This window comes from Trichechus manatus, unplaced genomic scaffold (genome assembly GCF_000243295.1).
Source record: "Trichechus manatus latirostris isolate Lorelei unplaced genomic scaffold, TriManLat1.0 scaffold00061, whole genome shotgun sequence".
Taxonomy (NCBI): domain Eukaryota; kingdom Metazoa; phylum Chordata; class Mammalia; order Sirenia; family Trichechidae; genus Trichechus; species Trichechus manatus.
In genome coordinates this window covers 353,631-380,424 of record NW_004443997.1, presented here as the reverse complement: position 1 = coordinate 380,424, position 26,794 = coordinate 353,631, and the positions used below count along the sequence as shown (strand labels likewise).

The 26,794-nt window shown below is 40.8% G+C and overlaps 1 protein-coding gene across 17 annotated transcripts in view; it reads right to left on the bottom strand.

Annotated features, from left to right (window-relative positions):
* MTMR3 (myotubularin related protein 3) overlaps window positions 1–23,357 on the bottom strand; it is a 213,077-nt gene extending 189,720 nt beyond the window's left edge. For 16 of the 17 annotated variants that reach the window (XM_023733677.1, XM_023733679.1, XM_023733690.1 and 13 more), the window contains exon 1: window positions 23,171–23,357. The gene's annotated coding sequence lies outside the window, so the exon portion shown is untranslated. Of the gene's footprint in view, window positions 1–22,828; window positions 23,140–23,170 lie in introns of those variants that run through there. The other variant, XM_023733678.1, reaches the window with a different exon arrangement.
* Window positions 23,358–26,794: the final 3,437 nt, after the last annotated feature.

Here is a 26,794-nt window from a genome sequence, read left to right as displayed (position 1 = left end):
AACACAACGGAGAATCCTTGATGGGGTAGGAAAAAAGTGGTGTGCAGACCTTAGAGGGACCCCAGAAGACACGGCACCCGGACTCTCTGTTAGCCCAAAACTAAAACCATTCCCGAGGTCAACTCTTCAGACACAAATTAGACTGGATTATGACACATAAAATGATATCCGTGAAGAGTGTGCCTCTTAGCTCAAGTAGATACATGAGACTAAATGGACAACTCCCATCCAGAGATGAGATGAGAAGGTGGACAGGGTCAGGAGCTGGTTGGATGGACATGGGAAATCTGGGGTAGAAAGGAAAAGTGTGCTGTCACAGTACAGGGAGAGTAACTAGGATCACATAACAGTGTATGTAGAAATTTTTGTTGAGAGACTAACATGAATTGTAAACTTTCACTTAAGCACAATAAAAAAAAAAAAAAAGAACATATCAGTTAGCAGCCAGGTGCTTTAACCACTGTGCAACCAGAGCCCCTTCTGGAGGATACGATGCTGAGTCAAATAAGTCAATCACAAAAAGACAAATATTGTATGGACCCACTATCAAAAAAATCAAGAACAGATACACACCGAAAGCAAAGTTCTTTGATGGTTACCGGGGATAAGAGGTAGAGGGAAGGGGAATTACTTTCTAGGTAGTATACACTTGATACTTCTGGTGATGGGAAAGACAAGACTAAATATGGGTGAAGTCAGCACAACTGGACCAAGGTAAATAAAGACATTAAGAAGTACACAAGAAAAAGGGACAATTTCAGTAAATGCCATAACATATATAATTTTGTAACAACAGTAAAAACAACCAAAAAATATGTGTGCGGTTATGTGGGTAGATATGGATACATATGTGTATAGAAAGGCATAAGTACTTAAATGCATGTGCACGTATATGTACATCTGTAGGCATATGTATACATATGTTTGTGTGTGCTGCATATATACCCACATAAATAACAAACCACATAGGGGCACAATAATAGAGGCTTCCTAGACATATCCAAACAACTCAAGGGATTCTTTTACTGGGTCAAAAGTCTTGGGACCATAGTCTTGTAGGACAACTTAGTCAACCGACATAACATAGTTCACAAAGATAATGTTCTACACCCTAGATTGGTAAATAGTGTCTGGGGTGTTCAAAGCTTACGAGCGGCCATCTACGATACAACTGTCTTTACTTGTACAGAGCAAAAGAGAATGAAGGAAATCAAAGGCTCAAAGGAGAAATTGGTCCACAGAACTAATAGCCCATACGAACCACACCCTCCTCTAACCTACAACCAGAAGAACTAGATGGTGCCCGGCTAACCCTACTGACCATTCTGACCAGGGACACAGTAGAAGATCCCAGATAGAATGGGAGAAAAATGTAGAACAAAACTCAAATTCCTAAAAAAGGCCAGACCTACTGGGCAGATAGAGACTAGAGGAACCCCCATGACTATGGCCCTGTGACATCCTTTGAACTGGGATTTGAAGCTATTTCTGCAGGTCACCCTTCAGCCAAATAAGAGACTGGCTTATAAAATAAGCAATATCACCCATGAGTAAAGTGCTGCTTTAAACAATTAGCTATAGGAGACCAAACTATCAACATTTTCCCAAAAGCAAAGATGAGAAGACAAGGCCGGGAAGAGAAGCTACATCAATGGAAACAGAACAAACAGAATGGAAATAATAAAAATGCTGACACATTGTAAAAACTGTAACCAACGGCACAAAACAATTTGCACAAAAACTGTTAAGTGGAAACCTAATTTGCTGTGTAAACTTTCCCCGGAAACACAATATTATTTAAAAAAAAGATTCTCTTACATGTAAATGTTCATAAATATCCTGTAAAATCTTATGATTTATATTTGAGTATATTTTATGCAAATGGATACATTAAAGAGTTTTTATGCTGAGGACGGTGAGACTTCTCACATACTTTGGACTTGTTATTAGGAGTGACCAATCCCTGGAGAAGGACATCATGCTTGGTAAAATAGAGTGTCTGCAAAAAAGAGGAAGACCTTCAATGAGTGGGATTGACCCAGTGGCTGCAACAATGGGCTGAAACATAGCAACAATCGTGAGGATGGCACAGGACCGGGCAGTATTTCATTCTGTTGTGCACAGGGTCGCTATGAGTCGGAATCAACTCGACAGCACCTAACTACAACAACAACAAGGCCTCTGAGAAGGAAAAAGTCATTCTAATTTTTCTATATATTGGGTAAATAAACTGAAGAATTTTGAGGTTACTAATTGATTTTTAGGTTATTTATTTAAGCTTGAGATACCCAAGAATTCCTGGAAAGTACAGTAAATATCTCTGAAAGGTAAAATATGTTCTATTGTACCTTTTTAGAGGAACTCGCTAACAAATATTTCTTAATTCTTAGCTGGAGGAAGGTAAAACACTGCTGGGAATGAAGGTTGGGGATAGATATAGCTGGAACGTTGTAGTTCCACAGAACAGGAATGCGAAAGCTCCTAGGTCTGAATAAAATAATGGACAGTAGTAGCCCCGAATCTACCGCCTGGAAACAATCTTTAAACCTTGAACTGAAAATATCCCATGAAGTCAACTTTAAACTAAAGTTTAGCTCAATTAAGAAAGAATGCTTGCCTTGAGCACTGCACTCTTTTTAAAGAATTATCTATATGAGATCAAATTGACAACAGTTACTTTAAAGCACAGGTGAGAACTTCAAGGGGCAGAGAGTCTAAGTTTACGGTGAAACAGTATGGGTAGAGATAATGAGAATGGTGATACAATGTGAAGTATGTAACCAATGTCATTGATATGTACATGCAGAAATTGTTGAACAGATGTATATTAAATATTTTAAAATGTCACATAATTTCTTTTCTTGTTTCACAGAATAAAAACTGTTGCTTTGTTTCCCCCAAATAAAGGATGTCAGAAAATATGCATGCTTCTAGACAAACCAAGATAGAAAAAGAAACGACTGTAAAACTGAGGGATGGAAAGTATTATTACTAATAAAGGCAAATCAGTGGGAAAAAATGGACAGTAGTAACGCGTTTAGAGGTACAAAGTGAGATAAATATTTATTATGGTAGTGATCTCTTTAGAAGACACCAAAGTTTTCCTATAAACTTTAAAAATTGCCAAGACAGCCAACAAGCACATGACAAAACGTTCAACATCATTAGCCACTGTTGTTGTTGTGTGCCACTGAGTTGATTCTGACTCATAGCGAACACCTACGACATGGCAGAACTGTCCCAGAGGGTTTTCTAGGCTGTAATCTTTACAGGAGCAGATTACTACATCTTTCTCCTATGGAGCTGCTGGGTATCCAACAACCTGTTGGATAGCAGCCGAGCACTTAACCATTGGATCACCAGGATTCCTTCATTAGCCATTAACCCACTGCTGTCAAATCGATTCCAACTCATAGCAACCCCATACAGTTTCCAAGGCCGTAAATCTTCACAGAAGCAGACTGCCACATCTTTCTCCCATGGAGTCGCAGGTGGTTTGAACCGCTGACCTTTTGAATAGCAGTCAATCGCTTTACCCATTACACCACCAGGACTCCTATTCATTAGTCATTAGGGAGATGCAAATCAAAACCACAATAAGATATCACCTCACCCCCATTAGAATGGAAATGATCAAAAAAACGGTAAATAACTCATGTTGGCAAGGTTGTGGAGAAACTGGAACCCTCATCATCGCTGGCAGGAATGTAAAATGGTAAACTCACTGTGGAAAAGTCTAGTGGTTCCTCAAAAAGTTGAACACAGAACTACCGTGTGACTCAGTCATTCCACTCTTAGGTATATAACCAAAAGACCTAAAAGTAGCGACTCAAAGAGACATACATACACCAATGTCCATTGCAGCCCTATTTACAATTGCCAAAAGGTGGAAACAACCTAAATGTCCATCAAATGATGAATGAACAAACAAAATGTGGTAAATACACACAATGAAATACTACTCAGCCATAAAGAGAAATGAAGTCCTGATGCACGCCACAACAAGGATGAACCTAGAAAACATTCATGCTGAGCAAAATAAGTCAGTCACAAAAAGACAAATATTGTATGATCGTACTTAAAAGGACTAGGCAAATACAGTCGGCCCTTCATATCCACAGGTTCCACATCAATGAATTCAACCAACGGCGGATCAAAAATATTCAGAAAAAAAAACCAAAGTTCCAAAAAGTAAAACTTGAATTGGTCACGTGCCAAGCATGTACTACACTGAACCCACAAGAATGAAAGGATGTGTAGGCATATCCTGCTGTAGCCTCCCACACAAAAGGATCCAAGCACTAAATGGCAGAATCCTCTTACACTCAGTTATCATCCCTAGCTCTTAAGCGTTATACACATGATAAAAGTGCTTCAGAAGTATTCACTAATAAATTAATTTTAAGAAGGTCTATCTGTTATTTATAGTAGGATATGTGCTAACTTTCTGTATTATTCTCTGTATTACTAAAAATGGAAAATGTTATGACAGCTTCTCACTGCAATGTGATGTAACAAATAGCTCTAAGAACCTATGAACACAAGGTAGCAACCTACTGGTGTTTAAATCTTGGTACAATGTAAATTTTCCATACTTCATCTGTGATGATGATTACAAAGTTCATTTCCAGCACTGGTCCTGCTTGTCAGCCCTGTCCTGAAGCGCCAACAGCCTAACACACTTGTACATACTTAGATGTCCAATTGCTTCCACGTTTAAAACCAAACCAAAACACACACACTCACAACTCTCATCTTCCTACTAAAATCAACTCCCCTGCTACTTACTCTCCGAGGCTCAAAATCTGTCATCTTTGATCATTCTTGCTTCTTACATTTACCTTCTTTCAGCTATTAACACTGATCCTTAGTGGAAAAAGCAGTGTTGGTGTGCTGTCATTATCACTGTAGTAACAACAGCAACAACCATGACAAGTATGCATGGAGTACTTACTATTGGCTAACTCTGTTGTAAGCACTTGCTGAATTCCCAGTCCTACAAGATAGGCATTGTTGTTATCTCCATTTTAAAAATGAGAAAATTAGGCATTTTACTAAGGAGCTTGCCTAAGATCACAGGGAGGTTAGCAGCAGAGTCACGATTTAAACTCAAGCTTGAGCTCTTACTCATCATCTAAAATACAATACTGGAAAGAGCACCAAACTTGATGTCAGAAGATCTGGGTTCAGGGGTGAATTATTCAATAAGTAAAGTAAGCATGGTGCTTATCTTGCTTACCAGAGCATCTGCAGTGAACAATTTCACATGAGTTTCACCACACTGCTCACTACAGAGTAAGCACAAGTAAGCCTGTGCTTACCTTGCTCATTGAGTCATCCGCCCATCAGGGATCATAAATTTAAAAAGAGGCTTTGATTCTACAGGAAGGTGCTGGAGGGTTGGGAGGGAGAGAGATGCCATCCATGCCTAGAAGAAGAATCTTTGATGTCATGAAAAAAGTAAAACTGTTCATTACAGATGATTTGGTAAGCAAGGTAAGCACCGTGCTTACCTTGCCTACTGGATAATCTGCCCGTCTGAACTCAAGCTCTACTTTAGCTTAACCCCAATCTTCTAGCAGTGCAACCTCAGACAAGTCCTGACAGCTATGAAACACAATTTATTCACCTGTAAATTGGGAGTAATAATATAGTCTACCCAACCTCATTCACAAAGTAGCAGTGAAGATTAGGCATGCAACTGACATAGGTAATTGAAATTCTATTTGTATTACTGCCCCAAAAGCTGCTAGCTCCATATTCCCACAGTATTAACTTTGGCCACCCTCTTCTGGAATTCTACACTTGGATCACCAACACTGTAGTTTCAGGAAAAGCAAAGAGCCTGTTATGGGTTGAATTGTGTCCCCCTAAAAGATATGTTGAAGTACTAACCCTTGTATCTGTGAAAGTGATCTTGTTCGGGAAATAGGGTCTTTCTTTGAAAACATTATCAGTTAGGTCATACCGGAATAGGGTGGGCCCTAGTCCTAATTTCTTCAGAGTAAACAAACAAACAAACAAAAAAAAAAACCAAACCCATTGCCATCCAGTCGATTCCTACTCATAGCGACCCTACAGGACAAAGCAGAACTGCCCCATAGGGGTTCCAAGGAGCACCTGGTGGATTTGAACTGCCCACCTTTCGGATAGTCGCCAAATGCTTAACCACTGCGCCACCAGGGCTCCTCTTTTAGAGTGCTGTCTTATAAAAGGGGAAAGCAGGCATGGAGAGAGTCACACGCACATGGGGAAAGCACCACATACACAAGCAGCAAAGGGACACCAAGGATTGCCAGTAGCCACTAGAAGGTAGGAAAAGCATGGAGTAGCTCCTCTGGCAGAACCCTCAGAAGGAATCAACACCAGCCAATACCTGATCTGAACTTCTAGCCCCCAGAACTGTGAGACAATAAATTCCTGTTCTTTAAAGCCACTCACTTTGTGGTGTTTCATCATGGCAGCCCTAGGAAACGAAGACAGAGTTCTAGATCTTATCCATATAAAGCAACCACATATAGAAAACCAACTGTTAATTTGCAATCCCCATTACTGACAAGACTGGGCATCCCCAGGTAGCTATTTCTGTGTGAAGTAGCTACAAACATGACAGCCTACAAATGTGATATCCATTTACCAACTGAACTTATTTGAAACGTAATATCCCTTGGCTCCAAACACTCAACTTTTCATTTTCTGAATATTTTAACTCAGAAGAAATGTACACTGCTGAGGAAAGCTCTGTAGCTCTGTACACCAAACAAATGCCTCAATCATATGATATATTTAAATCTAAAAGGCTTAAGCTAAGATTCTAGAACACCAAAAGAAACACAAACATACACTACTATTCTCTAAAACGCCAAACAACCTATGATCTCAATAGACCTCTGTCAGGGTCACAATTGGAAACTCCAAACATTAACTTGCAGCAGTCTCTTCTCTAACATAAAAAGGTCCCATCTCTTTTTGTCGGCCTCATATTGCTAGGGGGAAAAAAAAAGTTCATTACATAGGAACAAAGAGAATAATTTAATTAAAGTAGCTAATCAACCCTTGGGGCCCTAGTGGCGCAGTGGTTAAGTGTTTGGCTGCTAACCAAAAGGTCAGCAGTTCGAACTCACCAGCCACTCCTCGGAAACCCTATGAGGCAGTTCTACTTTGTCCTATAGGGTCGCTATGAGTCGGAATCGACTCGATGGCAACAGGTTTGGTTTTGGTTTTAATCAACCCTTAACGTCTGGTTCACATGAAACTCTGGCTTGTTGCTGTGTGCCGTCAATTCCGACTCATAGTGACACTACAGGACAGGGTAGAACTGCCCCATAGGGCTTCCAAGGCTGTAATCTTTACAGAAGCACACCACCACATCTTTCTCCCATTGAGCAGCTAGTAGGTTTGAACCGTCAACCTTTTGGTTAGCAACCAAGCGCTTAACCACGACATCACCAGGATTCCTGAAACTCTGGCTACCAAGATTAATACCACCAGTCATGCCGGGGGGAAAGAAGGAGAGAAAAAAGAGTCTGCAATGCTAGAACTTTTCCCAAACATTTTTTACTTAACTTTTTCAGAACCAATTACATAACAATTCTACTACTTAGAGGAACAAAACCACTACAGTTGCCTTCGAGTTGATTTCGACTCATGGCGACTCCATGTGTGTCAGAGTAGAACTGTGCTCCCTAGGGTTTTCAATGGCTGGTTTTTCTAAAGTAGATCACAGTGCCTTTCTTCCAAGGAGCCTCTAGGTGGACTTGAACCTTCAACCTTTCAGTTAGCAACTAGGTGCACTGCACCACCTTGGGACTCCAGAGAAACAAAAGAAAGTCAAGAATTCACAATTCAAGAGCTAGGAAAAAAATAAAATACGGAATTATGCACTAAGGAGTTTTATAAGCAAGTTCATCCACTGAACACATATTTGTGTGCCTACCTTCTTAATAAAAAAAAATTTTGATGATTTACAGTTCACACTACAAGATTATTTATAACAGGTTAAATGTAAAAATTTGGTTTACACTAGAATATATAATTCTAATAACATTTTGATAGCACTGCAACAATTTTTTTAATTAAAAAAATCCTTCTATTTTATCCAGTGAGCTCCTCCTATTGCTAACCGATATCACTTTCATTTTAAGAGTCTTTAAAAATGGTGTTATCCAACATGGTGGCACTCGCCACATAAGATTATTTAAATTTAATTAAAATTTAAAAATTTAGTTCCTTAGTCACACTAGCCAAATTTCAAATAATATGTACTGGACAGCACAGATACAGAACACTTCCATCATCGCAGGAAGTACTATTGAACGGCACTGGTTCTATATATGCTGTCTCATCTCCCACTCACTCCTTAGTCCCTGGGAATGTAGCCGATTCCACTAAAATTAATATAAAAAGACCATGACTGTCACAGTAATTAAAACAGCCTGGTACTAGTATAAAGATAGGCATATAGACCAATGGAATAAAATTGAGAGTCTAGACATAAATTCATACATCTGTGGTCAACTAATTTTTGAGAACGGTGCCAAGTCTATCCAATGGGGAAGGAGGAGTCTCTTCAATAAATGGTGCTGGGAAAACTGGATTTTTACATGCAGAAGAATAAATCAGGATCCATGCCTCACATCATACACAAAAAACAATTCAAAATGGATCAAGGACCTAAATGTAAAAACTAAAACCATCAAATCTTTAGAAGAAAATGTAGGGGCAAGGCTGTGCGACCTAGTTTTTAGCGATGGGCTATCAGATATAACAAAAGCACAAAGTAAAAGACAAAACAGATAAATGGGACATCATAAAAATTAAATATTTTGTGCATCAAAGAACTTTTTCAAAAAAGTGGAAAGACAGTCTATAGCTTGGGAGAAAAATTTTGGGAACCATTTATCCTATAAGGGTTTAATAATCCAAAGTATCTAAAACAGTTCTACCCATTAACAACAAAAACACAATCGACCCAATCATAAAAAAAAAAAAACTCTAACCACTCACTTAAACTCTAAAGAATATGTTACACAGATCTTCCTAAAATATTACCAGATGAGTATATACAGTTATGGTGGCTCAACTCCCAGTTGTATATTAACACCAAAACTCACTGACTATATTGTCATAATAAAAATTGTTTGCCTGAGTATCTTCCATTTCATATTACATGTACAAAATCCACATCACATCTGAGTTGCTAAAACTCCACTTGATATTATTTTTAAAAAAAGGCTACTGTACTTGCTCAAGTCCACATGACAAGTCAGCAGAACTGGGAGTTCAGGCTGAGTCCTATATTTACAGATTTCATGGAATCCGATTTTTTTTTAAAGGCATCATTCCTAGTTCTCAATTAGTTCATTAGGAAGAGAAAAACTATTTGGAGGTCCTCTTGTGTTTAACTGTGATTAAAGCCTAGTCAGTCTTCAGTTATACTAGAGCTTACAACGGAAAGTTCAAAACAGCTTGCCTGCCCCATTCTTCTCGTACCACTTCCTCCAGCTGCCACGTGGCTCATGAACAGGAGCCAGTTAACTATCCACTCACTCACTGATGACTGTGACTTAAACCTTCATAAGACACCCAATGAAAACTAAAGTCATTAAAATGCCCTTTAAAACAGCAATTTTTCCTTAAACAGGATTGCAAGTACAGCAAAACAAGGGGAAACAGCATTCAGTTTTTTGAAAGACTAATTTTCTTCAGTATTTTCTGAGTAAGTCAAAACCATATATACAGGAAACTAGACAGAATGAGACAAGTGAAGGAAATCCTACTTGCTCCTTTTTGCTCACCCCATGGCAAACCGTGACATCCAGTATCAAGAATTATGTATCTATTTAAAGACCAACTAATGAGTATATTTCCTTTTTAAAGAGCAGTTCACTATATGAATAAATACACATACATATACACAAAGTCTTGCCAGTAGGAGGGACACACACAGTAAAAGGAATTACATCAAAATTAATTTTTTAGTCACCTTAAAAATATCCTTATCCTTAAGAGAAGATGAAGAGATATCCAGAAGGTTGATCTAAAATGAGTGACCTCTCCCATCAAAATCTTTTCTGTGCACATGAAATGAAGGAACAATCTAACTACGGAAAGCAGTTAAGTGTTGGTTCTATAAGGCTATAATTTATTTACATGTGTGAATAAATATATAAGAGTTTAAACAGTCTGAACAAAGTCGGAGGCCTCACACTACCTGATTTTAGAATCTATTATACCACCACGGTAGTCAAAACAGCCTGGTACTGGTACAGCAACAGATACATAGACCAATGGAACAGAATTGAGAATCCACCTATGAGCAGCTGATATTTGACAAAGGCCCAAAGCCCATTTATTGGGGAAAAAAGAGTCTCTTTAACAAATGGTGCTGGCATAACTGGATATCCATCTGCAAAAAACTGAAACAAGACCCATACCTCACACTATGCACAAAATCTCACTCAAAATGGATCAAAAGCTTAAATATAAAATCGAAAACCATAAAGATCATGGAAGAAAAAATAGGGACAACGCTAGGAGCCCTAATACATGGCATAAACACAATACGAACCGTAAGTAACAATGCACAAGCACCAGAAGAGAGACTAGATAAATGGAAGCTCCTATAAATCAAACACTTAATGCTCATCAAAAGACTTCACCAAAAGAGTCAAAAGACTTCACCAAAAGAGTCAAAGGACAACCTACAGACCGGGAGAAAAATTCTGGCTACCACAAATCTGATCAGCGTCTAATCTCTAAAATCTACAAGATACTGCAAAACCTCAACAAGATGACAAATAACCCAATTAAAAAATGGGCAAAGGACATGAACAGGCACTTCACCAAAGAAGACATTCGGGCGGCTAACAGATCCACAAGGAAATGCTCATGATCATTAGCCATTAGAGAAATGCAAATCAAAACTACAGTGAGATACCATCTCACCTCAGCAAGGCTGGCATTAGTCCAAAAAACACAAAATAATAAATGTTGGAGAGGTTGTGGAGAGCCTGGAAAACTTATACACTGTTGGCGGGAATATAAAACGGTACAACCCCTTTGGAAATCAATTTGGCACCTCCTGAAAAAGCTAGAAATAGAAGTACCATACGATCCAGCAATCCCACTCCTTCGAATATACCTTAGAGAAATAAGAGCCATCACAGGAATAAATACATGCACACCAATGTTCACTGCACCAGTGTTCACATTAGCAAAAAGATGGAAACAACCCAGGTGCCCATCAACGGACGAATGGATAAACAAATTACGGTATATTCACACAATGGAATACTACGCAACGATAAAGAACAACGATGAATCCGTGAAACATAACATGGAGGAATCTGGAGGGTATTATGCTGAGCGACTTTAGTCAGTCGCAATAAGGACAAATATTGTATAATACCACTATCAGAAGAACTCAAGAAAAGGTCTAACCACAGAAGAAAACATTCTTTGATGATTACGAGGGTGGGGAGTAAGGGAGATGGGTATTCACTAACTAGATAGTAGAGAAGAATTATCTTAGGTGAAGGGAAGGACAGCACATACTACAAGGGAAGTCAGCACAACTGGACTAAACCAAAGACGTTTCCTGAATACAACCCAATCCTTTGAGGGACAAGAGTAGCAGGGGTGGGGGTCTGGGGACCATGCTTTCAGGGGACATCTAGGTCAACTGGCATAATAAAGTTTATTAAGAAAATATTCTCCATCCTACTTTGGTGAGTGGTGTCTGGGGTCTTAAAAGCTAGCGAACGGCCATCTAAGATGCATCAAACGGTCCCAACCCACCTGGAGTAAAGGAGAATGAAGAACACCAAAGACACAAGGAAACTATTAGCCTAAGAGACAGAAAGGGCCACATAAACCAGAGATTGCATAAGCCTGAGACCAGAAGAACTAGATGGCACCCAGCTACCACCAATGACCACCCTGACAGGGAACAAAACAGAGAGCACCTGATGGAGCAGGAGGAAAGTGGGGTGCAGAACTCAAATTCTAGTAAAAAGACCAGACTTAATGGTCTGACTGAGACCGGAAGAATCCTAGAAAGCATGGCTCCTGGACTCTGTCAACCCAGAACTAAAACCATTCCTGAGGCCAACTCTTCAGACAAAGATTAGACCAGACTATGGGACATAAAGTGATACTCGTGAAGAGTGTGCTTCTTAGCTCAAGTAAATACATGAGACTAAATGGGCAGCTCCTGTCCGGAGGCGAGATGAGAAGGCAGAGAGGGTCACGAGCTGGTTGAACGGACATGAGAAATCCAGGGTGGAAAGGAGTGTGCTGTCACACTACAAGGAGAGCAACTAGAGCAACTACAGTCACATAACAATGTATGTATAAATTTTTGTATGAGAGACTAAGTTGAACTGTCAACTTTCACTTAAAGTACAACAATAAAATTTTTAAAAAAGGAAATAAAGTTTAAAAAAAAATATGTTGTAAATCCTAGCCTCTATGTCTGCGGTTATAATCTCATTTGGGAATGGGTTTTTGTTATATTAATGACACGGGATTATTATAGGGTGTATCCTGAGTCCATCTCTTTTGAGATGTACAAGAGATTAAACAAGCAAGATAACAAGCAGAGATGGGGAAAGACTTGTGCCAAGCCACATGGAAATCTCCAAGGAACCAGGAGACCAGAAGCTGAAGAGACAAGGACCTTCCTCTAGAACTGACAGAGAGAAAAAGGCCCCCTAGAGCTAGCACCCTGAATTCAGACTTTCAGCTTCCTAAACTGAGAAAATAAATTTCTGTTAAAGCCATCCACCTGTGGTATCTCTGTTATAGCAGCCCTAGATAACTAGGACAATCGTGCTGATTAAGGGTAAGGTTGTACAGCTGATTATTGTTAACTGCTGTCAGTAAGCCGCACAACTGCAAAAAGCTGAACTGGCAAAAGCTGTGTGATACATATATTTATAACAGTGACCAAAAAAAAAAAGAAAAGAGTAGCTGCTGAGGCTGCTTATGTACAACCAAAAACCTCATGAGATGTGGTTTCTTGGTTTGAGGTTTAGGGTCATAGTTTCATGGGACATCCCAGTTAATTGCCCTAATAACACGTTTAATGCTTCTGTTCTACCTCCTAGTTCCATGTGTAGTGTCTGGGGTGTTAAAAGCTTGCAAGCTGCCATCCAAGGCACAACAACTGGCATCTATTTGCCTGGAACAACAGAGGAAGAAAGAGAGTCAGGAATAAGAGGAGGATATGGAATGTGTAGTTAAATGCCTCCATGAACAACTGCTGCATCTGACATGAGACCAGAAGAACTGGGTTGTGCCAGGCTACCATTACTGAATATTTTGATCAAAGATTTCATCGAAGAATCTTGATCAAAAGGGAGAAAATGTAGAACAGACTTTCAGATTCCCATAGACTCCAGACTTCCTGGAGCCATGAAGTTTGGATGAACCCCTGAAACAATCACCCTGGGATAGTCTTCAAACCTTAAACCAAAAATATCCCCTGAAGTCTTCTTAAAACCAAACCAAAGTTTAGCTTAATTAGTAAAAAATGTCTGCCTTGAGCAGTATGCTGTTCTAAGAATTACCTATATAGGATCAAGCTGACAACAGCAACTCGAAAGATTAGATAAGAACCTTAGGGAGCAGTGAATTTACGTTAATGGGGAGGAACAACTCAGAAAAGGAGGGTGAGAATGGTTACCCAACTCAAAGAATGTAATCAATGTCACTAAATGGTACATGTAGAAACTGTTGAATTGGTGTTTTGCTGTGTATATTCTCAATAACAACAAAAATAAAATTATGAAAAAAGAAGTTTGGAGACCAGTGACCTAAAGTACTCTCTGTCACTCCAAAGAGTTAAGCTCTAGAGGTTAAGTTCTGATGCTGAAAAAAGAACAAAAGAAAAGCTGTTCCAAAATTATTTTAAACTCCTAATAACAAGCTAAAAGACAGTAAATCACCAGCAAAAATATGTGGAATTGAACACTAATATGCTGTTAATGGGAAACCCTGGTGGCACCGTGGTTAAGGGCTACAGCCGCTAACCTAAAGGTAGGCAGTTCAAATCTACCAGGCACTCCTTGGAAACCCTATGGGCCAGTTCTACTTTGTCCTGTATGGTCGCTATAAGTTGGAATTGACTCGATGGCAATAGGTTTGGTTTTTTGGTTTTTTATGCTGTTAATGAAGAAGCCCTGGTGGCACAGCAGTTAAAGCGATCGACTGCTAACCAAAAGGTCGGCAGTTCAAAACCACCAGCGGCTCCATGGGAGAAAGATGTGGCAGTCTGCTTCTGTAGAGATTTACAGCCTTGGAAACCCTATGGGGTCGCTATGAGTCAGAATCAACTCGACAGCAGTGGGTGGGTATGCTGTTAACGAGAGTTTAAAATAAGACAACCTGTCTATAGGACACCTTGAGTATATCCAAATTTAAAATACACTTACCCTCTGACCTGAACAAGTCCACTTTTAGGAACTTAACCTAAAGATATAATAGCACAGTTGCATAAAAATGTATGAATGAGCTTATCACAGCATTGTTTTAAGAGAAAAATTGGCAATGTTCATTAACAGGGAATTGCTGTAAATTATGATGCATCCATGTCACAGAACACAAAATATCCATTAAGGCAACATTGGTTTGACATGGAAAGTTGTTCTTTTTAAGTACTTCAGTAGATCATGTGTAAGAAAAAAAGAAAAAGACTAGACGGCTATAAACCAAAATATCAGCTGATGTTACACGGCTTCTTTCCTTTATTCTCCTGGGATGTCTCAACTGTTTCATTTTCCTTATTACACTGAACATGTACTATAGTTTTATAGTAAGAAATGAACAATTTCATTTGGAATCCTTAAATGCTGATTAAGTTAAAAGTCCTTAGTTATTGCCCTGCCGTACTACCACAAAGCTTTATATACTCTACCCCCGTGCGGTTTGTGGAATCTAACTATAATTACGTATTTGGATAGTCTTATAGAAGAATGATAGGCATGAAACAAAGAAATAAGAACTACCTTATTTCAAGTTAACTATCTTGGTTTTATACCAATTCTTTCCAATTATGTCAAAATTTATCAATATACTTATAATTTCCTTACATTTTGCCAGATAATCGATCTATAATTCAAGAGAGCTAATAAATTTCTCTCTCTCTGCAACTAAATTACAAAAGCACTTACTACTAAAGAAATTAGACCTCAGAGAAATAAAATCAGCAATGCTTATTAATATCTTTCATAACAGAATCATTCTGAACATTGTATGAAAACATAAATAGGCACATACTAGGTCCATGTCTGGTCATATCCAATATGATGCTCTGTAGTAGTCAGCACCAAGACAATACCTCTGTGGTTACCAAGTAGTCTGTCTTAAGAAAAAAAAGTGTTTAAGAAGAAAGTATGCTTTGATGGTTATGAGGGTGGGGAGGGAGAGTGAGGGTTATTCACTAACTAGATAGTAGACAAGAATTATCTTAGGTGAAGGGAAGGACAACACACACTACAGGGTAAGTCAGCACAACTGGACTAAACCAAAACCTAAGAAGTTTCCTGAATACAATCAAACACTTCAAGGTACAGAGTGGCAGGGGTCAGGGTCTGGGGAATATGCTTTCAGGGGACATCTAGGTCAATTGGCATAACAAAGCTTATTAAGAAAATGTTCTGCATCCTACTTTGTTGAGTGGCTTCTGGGGTCTTAGAAGCTTGCAGGCGGCCATCTAAGATGCATGAATTTGTCCCAACCACCTGGAATAAAGAAGAATGAAGAACACCAAAGACACAAGGAAAGTATTAGCCCAAGAGACAGAAAGGGCCACATAAACCAGAGACTTCATCAGCTTGAGACCAGAAGAACTAGATGGTGCCTGGCTACCACCAATGACCACCCTGACAGGGAACACAACAGAGAGTCCCTGATGGAGCAGGAGAAAGGTGGGGTGCAGAACTCAAATTCTAGTAAAAAGACCAGGCTTAATGGTCTGACTGAGACTAGAGGAACCTCAGAAACCATGGCTCCCAGACTCTCTATCAGCCCAAAACTAAAACAATTTCCGAGGCCTACTTTTCAGACAAAGATTGGACTGGACTGTGGGACTTAAAATGATACTCATAAGAGGTGCTTCTTAGCTCAAGTAGATACGTGAGACCAAATGGGCACCTTCTGTCCGGAGGTGAGGTGAGATGAGAAGGCAGAGAGGGTTAGGAGCTGGTTGAATGGATATGGGAAATCAAGGGTGGAAAGGAAGAGGGCGCTGTCACAGTATAGGGAGAGCAATTAGGGTCACATAACAATGTATGTGTAAATTTCTGTATAAGAGACTTAACTTGAAATGTAAACTTTCACTTAAACTACAACAATAAACAAAAAAGTGTTTAAACATAGCGTAAGTTTACGCTATGAATAAAGTCCTAACTTTATTCATTAAAATCAATAATTTGTAACACAGTTATGAGGTATTTCACCCTTAAAAGGATACTTTTAATGCAAATCCAACCTTACAATTTCCTTGTGGTGGCACAGTGGTTAAGCACTTGGCTGCTGGCCGAAAAGTTGGTGGTTCGAACCCACCAGCCACTCCATGGGAGAAAGATGTGGCAGTCTGCTTACGTAAAGATTACAGCCTTGGAAACCCTATGGGGCAGTTCTACTCTGCCATATTAGGGTCACTATGAATCAAAATCCACTTGACAGCAATGGGTTTGGTTTTTGTTTTTATCTTAAGACAAGAGTCCCAGGGTAGTGCAACCACTTAACTCCCTCAGCTGCTAATCAAAAGGTTGGAGTCCATGCAGAGGCGCCTTGGAAGAAAGACTTGGCCATCAACTTCCAAAAAATCAGCCAATGAAAACCCTATGAAGCACAGTTCTATTCTGAGATACATAGGGTTGCCATGAGTTTGAGTCGGAGACAACTCGAAAGCATCTGGTTTATCTTATTAGTCATCCTAGCTGCAAAGCCCAGGTACTATGTCCCTAAACAATTGCTTTCAAAGTTTTACCATAATCCCTAAGAATAAATACATTTTACATTGCAATCCACTACATATAAGCAAAGGAGCCCTAGTGGTGCAATGGTTAAGCACTCGGCTGCTAACCAAAAGGTTAGCGGTTCAAATCTACTGGCAGCTCCACAAGAGAAAAGACCTGGCAATCTGCTCCCGTAAAAATTATAGCCTAGGATACCCTATGGGACAGTTCTACTCTACCCCATAGGGTTGCTATGAGTCAGAATGGACTTGATGGCACACAACACATAAGCATATAAAAAATAAAAGCTTCCTAAATCAATACTTTTACCATATGTAATGAATTGATATTTTCTACTTTTTTTAATGCCTCTCATAACCCACTGTTGATTTCATTACCCTATTACGTTGCCACCTGCCATTTAGAAAAGAAAGCCCTAAAATTTAACACAGTGATATGCTGAACTCCTTGCCCTACCACCTTTCCCCACCACTCCAAAATAACAAAATGAATGATCTAACAAGTCTATTCCAAGTGCAGACCTTGGCACAAATGTGAGGTATCTCAGATCCCTATGAAGTTCCTGCAACACCATGCCTATTCGTACCGGCAGATGGGATGCCAAGTGCTAAAAGGTCTCTGCAGGCATAGTACGTAAGTAGAAACCTCTTTAGTGGCCATATCAGTGACATTAGTGAATTTTGCATTTGACAGCATGTATTAGGTTTAACACTGTTCCACAAGCCTGACTCTTCAAGAAAATAAAATACCAATCTCCTCACATTTTAAAATTGCCTTTCACATGTACCATTTCATTTAATCCTAACTGACAGCCTGTGAGATAAGCAAGGAAGTAGCTCTTCCTTATTTTACTAATGAGGGAACTGCAGCTCAGATGGGTTATGTGGTTTGCCAGAAACATGGCTAATGAGGTATACAATCCAAAACTTACTGGTCTTTCCATGTTCATGCTACAATTTTCATTTTCAACACCTGGTACAAATATGAACTTAAAAGGCATATTAAGTTTCAAGATACAGAAGTGACAACAATGATAGGAAAGGCAATACCAAATATGGGTGAAGTCAGCATAACTTGACCAAGGTAAATAAAGACACTAAGAAGTATGCAAGAAAAAGGGACAATTTCATTAAATACTATAACATATACAATTTTGCAACAACAGTAACAACAACCAAAAAATATGTGTGGTTATGTAGGTGGATATGAATCCCTATATGTGTACAGGAGGGCATATGCAAGTAAATGCACGTGCGTGTACTGGTGTACCTGTAGGCATATGTATATACACATTTGTGTGTGCTACATATTATGTATAACAAAGCACATCCAAACCCACTGCCGTCGAGTCAATTTCAATTCACAGCAACGACTCATAGCAACCATACAGGACAAAGTAGAACTGCCCCATAAGGTTTCCAAGGCTATAAATCTTTACAGAAGCAGACTGCCACATCTTTCTCCCGCAGAATGGCTGGTGGGTTCAAAGCACTGACCTTTCAGTTAGCAGCCAAGCTCTTTAACCACTGAGCCACCAGGGCTCCTTACAAAGCACATACAGGGCACAATTACGGAGGCTTCCTAGATATATCCCAACAACTCACGGGACTGGTTTACTGGGTTAAAAGGTTTAGGACCATAGTCTCGGGGGACAACTTAGTCAAATGGCATAACATAGCTCATGAAGATAATGTTCGACACCCTAGTTTGGTAAGTAGTGTCTGGGGTCTTAAAAGCTTGCATGGCCATCTAAGATACAACTATAGGTCTCTCTCTACCCATATGGAGCAACAGAGAATAAAGGAAATCAAAGGCTCAAAGAAGAAACTAGTCCACAGGACTAACAGCCCACACAAACCACAACCTCTTCAAACCAGAGACTAGAAGAACTAGATGGTGCCCGGCTACCTCTACCAACTGTTCTAACCAGGGACACAATAGAAGGTCCTCGATGGGAAGAAAAATGAACAAAAGTCAAATTCCTACAAAAAAAGGGCCAGACCTATTGGCCCGATAGAGACTAGAGGAACCCCCACAACTACCACCCTAAGACACCCTTTGACCTTGGAACTGAAGCTATTTCTGGAGGTCACCTTTCAGTCAAATAATAGATTGGCTTATAAAATAAACAATATCACCTGTGAGTAATGTGCTCCCTTAAACAATCAACTATATGAGACCAAATGGCCAACATTTGCCCAAAAGCAAAGATGAGAAGACCAGAAGGGGGAGGGAAGCTAGATCGATGGAAACAGAACAAACAGAATGGAAATAATGAGAATGCCGACACATTGTGAAAATTATAACCGATGGTACTAAATAATTTGTATTAAAAATGTTAAATGGGAACCTAATCTGCTGTGTAAACTTTCACCTAAAACACAACAAAATATTATTTAATAAAAAAGAAATGATGAAAGCATACCAGTACTGATATCATAAAATTAGTATTAAAGTGATACTTGTGAAGAGTGTGCTTCTTAGCTCAAGTAGATACATGAGACTAAATGGGCAGCTCCTGTCCAGAGGCGAGATAAGAAGGCAGAGAGGGTCAGGAGCAGGTTGAATGGACAAAGGAAATCCAGAGTGGAAAGGAGGAATGTGCTATCACAGTACAGGAGAGCAACTAGGGTCACATAACAATGTGTATATTAATTTTTGTATGAGAAACTAACTTGAATTGTAAACTTTCACTTAAAGCACAATTAAAAAAAAATTAGGATTAAAATTAGCAACGAATGTTATCAATTTTGGTAGCCTCTAAAAATTACTGGGAATCCTATTCAATCCAAGATGGATTTGATCTCATAATTTGTCTTAAATCAAAGTTTCACGGATTATAAAATTACATATAAATTCACCATATAAAATTACAGAATTGGATAGTCTGTAAGAAACAACTAGCCACATCCATTGCACAAACTTCCCCCAACCCATTCTTAGTCTTGTGGCTTCACACCAAATTACGAAGTTCCCCATGTGAAATCCGATTTGATTTCAACACTAAGTGAATTACAACAGCAGAAGCATGTTGTTTCCGCATAGTACTTGCAACATGCACTTAATTTCCAGAGCGCTTTTGGACAATATTTAAAATTCATAAGCTAAAAGCAGAACTCAAGACAAAATGTGTGTTTTTTTTTTTAATGAAAAAGGTCTGTCTACCTATGAGATGAGTACCAAATAACTTTATTACAGATTATTAAAGATTTGCAGAATCAAACTGGAGAAACTACTTGACGTCAAAGAGCATAGCCCCTTAATTGAATAGATGAGGAAATGGAAGCCCAGAGAACTTACCTGACATTCCCAACAGCAGTCACATAGTTAACGACACAGATGGAATCAGAATCTAAGTCTACCTGCCAGTACAGAGCTTCTCATTATTCTACACTGCTTCTTCATTTAATAAAATGTTATCTTAAAAAAAAATCACTAGCATCTATAAAATTAAGACAAATTTAACACAAAAAAAAAACTATAGGAGAGGATAGTGTGCAATAACAGACTTTAGAAAACAGAATCTCTTGAAAGAATCTCAAAAGTTCTAAATCAAAAAAAAAAAGTTCTAAATCACAGGTATTGAAAACTGGCTCTTTTATCCAATGCCAGACATAAAGCAGCTTTTAATAACAAACGCTACTATCGACCACCATAACTGCTCTTTTCCCCATCTCAATCTGTTCATTTGCTCACCAAATACCTGAGGCCTAGCATATGCTGGGAATTTTGGTAGGTACTGGGGACGCCTGGGAACAAAACAGACATGGCCTCTGTCTCTTGTACTGGATAGCTAGGTGCAGTTCTCTAAAAAGACTACTCCATGATTTGACAGGATATTTACCAAACTCCTTCACTACACTATACAACTATAACAACACTTTCTTCCACCTCTTCCGAACTTATAACAACCCTCACCACACCCCTCTGAAACATGAATATTCCCTTGGTAACTCAGCATTCCATTTTACCACAAAAGGTGTTAACCAGGACTATAGAAGATTTAAAAACTGACTCTACCACTCCTCAAGACCTGGGGCAAATTTCAAGAACTTTTCACAATCCACAGTAAACCTTCCTGGTTCATAACCCTGCTAACTCACCATCCTATCTTCCACTCTACTAGAAACCTAAGTCAGATGGTTAGAGAATAACACAGATGTTGGGATTTTGGGAAGCACCTCTGATAGAACCCTTTGTGAACCAGGGGCAGACTTACTGTCTTTCCCTCTCTGTTACTTTCCTGTGGATTCTGTGGTATGTCTCTGAATATACTGCCTCCAAGTCAAGCAGCATCTAATTTTATCAAGCGTGTTCCTAAAGACTTTTGCACAAATAACTTTTAGCAACAAACCTGTTCCCCTACTTACATCCATTATAGTTTAAGAGACGGTCAATTTTCATTTTTTAGTTTCTCATGCTTCCCCTTCTTTCCTATTTCTCAAATTCTTAAGGATCTATAAACAATTAAAAGCACTCTCAAATGCAATTAATGGGAAACTTTTGGAATACCAAAGGTGACCTAAGCAGTTCACAAACCTGGCTGACCAGAATCATTCAGGGAGCTTTGTTACGATGGATTCCCAGGCCCCACCCTGAGATCTGAATTCACTAGGTTCTGCATGGAGCCCTGGTGGCACAGTGGTTAAGAGCTTGGCTGCTAAACCAAAAGGTCAGTGGTTCGAATCCACCAGCAGTACCTTGGAAATCCTATGGGGGCAGTTCCACCCTGTCCTAACAGGGTCGCTACAAGTCGGAATTGACTCGACAGCAACGGGTTTGGTTAGATCCTGCATGGGCCCAGAAATCAGCATTTTAGATATTCATAATATTTCTGATGACTGGCGTTTAGCTGGCAATCACTGACCTAAAGAACCTATGAGCTGGGAAACTTGGGTTCTCCTATGGGTTGTCATTAACTACCTACAAGTAGGGCTGCACCACTATGCTGGTCATCTGAACTGCTCCAGGTCATTTGAAAATGAGGGAGGTAACTAGAGCTGAAACAGGCCTTCGAAGGCAGCCAATCTAAAACTCTAGCAAATATAGTCAGGAGCCCTAGAAGGAAAAACTTTCTGCATGCCTCCAGCACAGCTTACTTGGTCTCGGTGCAAAAACAACACAGATCATGTGTCTTCCCCTACTGAAACAGCCTTGAATCTGAAAGGGGAAGGTCCCCATCACCACCCCATGGATAAATCACAAATATTTTACATTAAAAAAAAAAATCACCTCGTGTCACTTAACCCAGGCCTCGGAGGGCATCACCATTCACATTAAGAGAAACTAAGTTAAACCTCATCTATAAGAGTGTGGGCACTTTTTTGTTTTGGCTGTGAAAAAAGCAGATACTGTCAGGTAACAGAGTGTATATCAAGACACTAGAACAGTAACAAGCTTGGACTCAGTCTGGAAAAGACACCTGAACATCAATACCTAACAGTGGCTACTATGCAGAATTGACAAGTGAGATTATGAGACCCCAGAACAATTGATAAAAGTGGCTATGTATTTACCCCATAATTCTGAGGTAAATTCTCCAGCCTAAAGTACACCCAACAATACAGGAGATGCAATACATCAAGAAGCACAGTTTCTGCCTGAGAAATAACACTGTAACCTTCTGCGGAACTGTTTGCCCAGTGTTCCCTCAATTACCCCAACCATCCTTCCCACCCAAGTACTATCAGGCCAGGAAGAGGTCCTACTGCATAGTCAGTGAGCCACTCCTCCTTCCCACAAGGCCTGGGCCCGCACCGCTCGTTCAGGGGCCCCGCTGGCCCCCGACCCCTCGCCACAGTGAACCCTCGCGACCCGGCCGGGGGAGAGGAGTGCACACCCACCTTCCGAAGGTCCTCTGGCATTTGCCAGGCGGTCAGAGAGAAGCGTCCCACACCCTTGGCCCCACCGGCCGGTCCCCGCCAGGTCCGGGAAGGCCTCCCGAGCCCGGGACCCCGCCTCCCCCGCGCCGAGGGTCCAACCGAGCCCAGCCGCTGCGCTCCCACTCCCCGCACCTCCCTCTGGCGGCAGCGGCGGCCGCCCGGGACGCCCCTCTCTGGGCACCGCACCCGCCCCCAAGCCCCCGCGGGCCGCCGCCTCCTCAGAGGGTGACAGCCGCCGGGCCGAGACCCGCCCCTCCTCCAGCTCCTCCTCACTGCCTGAGAAGACGGGGGTGCGCGTCTTACCAGGAGGCAGGACATGGCGAGGCGAGCCACTGCACGGCGTCCTCCGCCACCCCACGAGGCTCCCCGCCAGGGCCAGCGGGGGGCAGCGCCTGGACCGCTAGAGCGTCTAGTCCGGCTGCTCCTCCACTGCCGCCGCCTTCTCACAACCACAACAACATGGCGGCAGCAGCCACACAGAGCGCGCTCCCGAGGCCGAGCCGGGCTGCGAGCGGGGAGGCGCGCGCGCACGCTCAGGCTCGCAGCCGGCCGCCGAGAAAAAGGGGGCGGGCCGCCAAGGGCGGGGGCGGGGCGGGGCTCGGTCCCGCGGGCCACGCCCCAGGCTGGGGCGGGGCTACGGACCCGCCGAATTCCCGGGGCGACGGAGGGACTGGTAGAGAAGTACCGCCCGGGAAGGAGGGCTGGACTGAAGGGAAACGAGCCGAGGAGAAGCGACAAATCAAAAATAAAAAGAAAATCAAAGTTGTTCCTACGTAATTTTAGGGTTCATCTTTTCTTGGCTCTATAGCCTGGGCAAGACAACGCCTCACTCTGCCTACCAGTAAAATAGAACAATAGTAGTTATCTTTCACCGGCAGTTGTGATGCGGATAAAACTAATTTCATATAATGCACGTAAAGTCGCTCAAGGTTCTACTCAGAATACAATTTCAAACTGCCTCAACCTCAGCTCTTAATCAAAAGCTCAGCAGAAAGACCAAAAATAAAAAACCAAACCCACTGCCGTCGAGTCGATTGCGACTCATAGCGACCCTGTAGGACAGAGTAGAACTGCCCCATAGGATTTCCAAGGAGCGCCTGGTGGATTCAAACTGCCAACCTTCAGGTTAGTAGCCGTAGCTCTTAACCCCTACACCACCACTGAGCCTTAAAACATGAAAAAAAAGTTGCAATCCATCCATGCTAGCCTGCGGAAGTCTGCATACCAGGACTGTATTACCTTAATCCCCAGCAGATTCACCTCCTCTGAGATGCATTTTAACATCATGCGCTTGACTTTTCTGGAAAATGGCTGAGACTCAGTCAGATGAAATCTATCCCTGCATTTGTTGTATTGTTTTTTCCACAGCAGCCTTTGAAATTATTTGTTTTCATGTTTATTGTCTATTACACTCAAGTGTAAAAACTACTTGAAGGATCTTGTTTGTCTTGTTCGTCACTATAGCCCCAGTGCCTAGATCTGTGAATCACGTATAGTATGAAGTGAAATTTTTTGATTAACTGACTAATAGCTAGTATTTATTTAGGGCTTATGGTGTGCAAGGAATATGATAAGCACTTTACACACCTCACCTAATTGAATTTTCACAACTTTAATAGGTAGATACTGTTATTATCCCCACTTTACAGTTGAAGAAATGAAAGTTCGGAATAAGCTGCACTAAAACAAAATTTAAACCCAAGTCCAACTGACAACAAAAACTGAGCTCTCACACAGTAGGGTATACTGCCCACTGCATGGCACAGTCGCTAAAATAAAATCCCAAGTAAGAACTTCATTTAGAGCTCAAAGTTACAGAAGGCTTTGTTTTACTCCCAGAGAAACTGGAAGCTTCCTCCTTTCTGACAACTAGTGCTATGCAACTGATGGTGTCTCTCTTTTCATCTTGGCTTCCAGAAAGCCCAGGGCAAAATTTGAAGCTCAACTGGTGCCTCTTCTTGGCCCCAAAGGTTCCCATATTTATGGTGGTTTTCCTGCCTCAACTTTCTACCTTTATTTATATTTTCAGTCCTGATTTCCTCTTCCTGTTACATGATTATAAAACCTTTATAGAATGGGAGATGTAATAGTAAGTACATAGAATAATCACTTAAAAAATAGGTTTTTCCCCATCTGTTTTCCTATTGTGTGATAAACTAAGGTTCCCCTCAGCCACAGCCCCCCTCTGTGTGGAAATTGCCCTCCCTAGCCTTTCCTTCCGGAGCCTGGTGACACAGTGGTTAAGAACTATGGCTGCTAACCAAAAGGCCGGCAGTTTGAATCCACCAGCCGTTCCCGGGAAACCCTGTGGGGCGGTTTTACTCTGTCCTATAGGGTCACTATAAGTAGAAATTGACTCCAAGGCAATGGGTTTTGTTTTTGGTTTGGTAGCCCTTCCTTCTACATCTCAACATAAAGAAAGCAAAAATCCTCACAACTGGACCAGTAAGCAAAGTCATGATAAACAGAGAAAAGATTGACGTTGTCAAGGATTTCATTTTCCTTGAATCCACAATCAGCACCCATGGAAGCAGCAGTCAAGAAAGCAAACAATGTATTGCATTGGGCAAATATGCTGCAAAAGATCTCTTTAAAGTGTTAACAAAGACGTCACTTTCAGGACTAAGGTGTGCTTGACACAGCCATGGTATTTTCAATCGCCTCATATGCATGCGAAAGCCAGACAATGCATATGGAAGACCAAAGAAGAACTGATGCCTTTGAATTACGGTGTTGATGAAGAATATTGTATATACCATGGACTGCCAGAAGAATGAACAAATATGTCTTGGAAGAAGTACAGCCAGAATGCTCCTTAGAGCGGGTCTGGCAAGACTTCATCTCACTTGCTTTGGACGTGTTATCAGGCAGGTCCACTCCTGGGAGAAGGATATCATGCGGTAAAGTAGAGGGTCAGCAAAGAAGAGGAAGCACTTCAGTGAGATGGATTGACACACTGTTGGCTGCAACAATGGGCTCAAACATAGCAATGATTGTGAGGATGGCGCAGGACCGGACACTGTTTCGTTTTGTTGTACATGAGGTCAGTATGAGAACCAACTCCACTGGCACCTAACAACAATAAAGTCCTTCCTCTAAGGAAAGGCTGAAAGCTGGGATCTCACAAGTAGGTGTCTGCTGATTGGACCGAAACTAGCACCTGACTCCAGGACAGCCCATTCATAGGCTGGCTAGCTCCCAATGAGATGGCCTGGGACAAAGAGTTCAGCTAATGAGCAGTGGTCATCCGCTCAGCCAATACTACGACTCCCTGGGGTTCACATCTGTGGTAGCATTTCACTTTAACCTCTTTTTAGACAGAATATTACAGTTTTTGCCTTTTAATCTGGACTTTATTGTTGTTATTAATTGCCATTGAGTTGATTCTGACAAAAGGCAACCCCACGTGAGTAGAACTGCTCCATACGGTTTTTGAGGCTGTGACCTTTTAGAAGATCACCAGGTCTGTCTTCTGAGGCACCTTTGGGTGGGTTCAAACTACCAAACTTTTAAGTTAGTAGTCAAGTGCATAACTATTTGCACCACCCAGGGGCTCCTTTTTAACTTGGTCTAAGAAAACTTAAACTGAGTCCTCAACCAGTATTTTGGACGTGGGAGAAATTTTTCTGTGCCCATGAAATCACATTATTTGTACCTCCTCATTCTCGTAAGAGCAAACGTGGATTGAACTTTACAGGGCAGTATGTAAGTGCTTCGCTTGAATATCCAGTATAATCCTTACAACAACCCTGTGAGCAGGTATTGTTACTCTTCCTCCATTTTACACATGCAGAGGTATAAAGGTCAGGATTTGAACCCAGACAATTTGATTCTGAAAGCATCCTTGTAAAACTCATACTAAACCTCATCCTCATCATTGCTCAACTACTTACCTTTAAGGCAGACTTTAGTAAATTATCTTTAAAT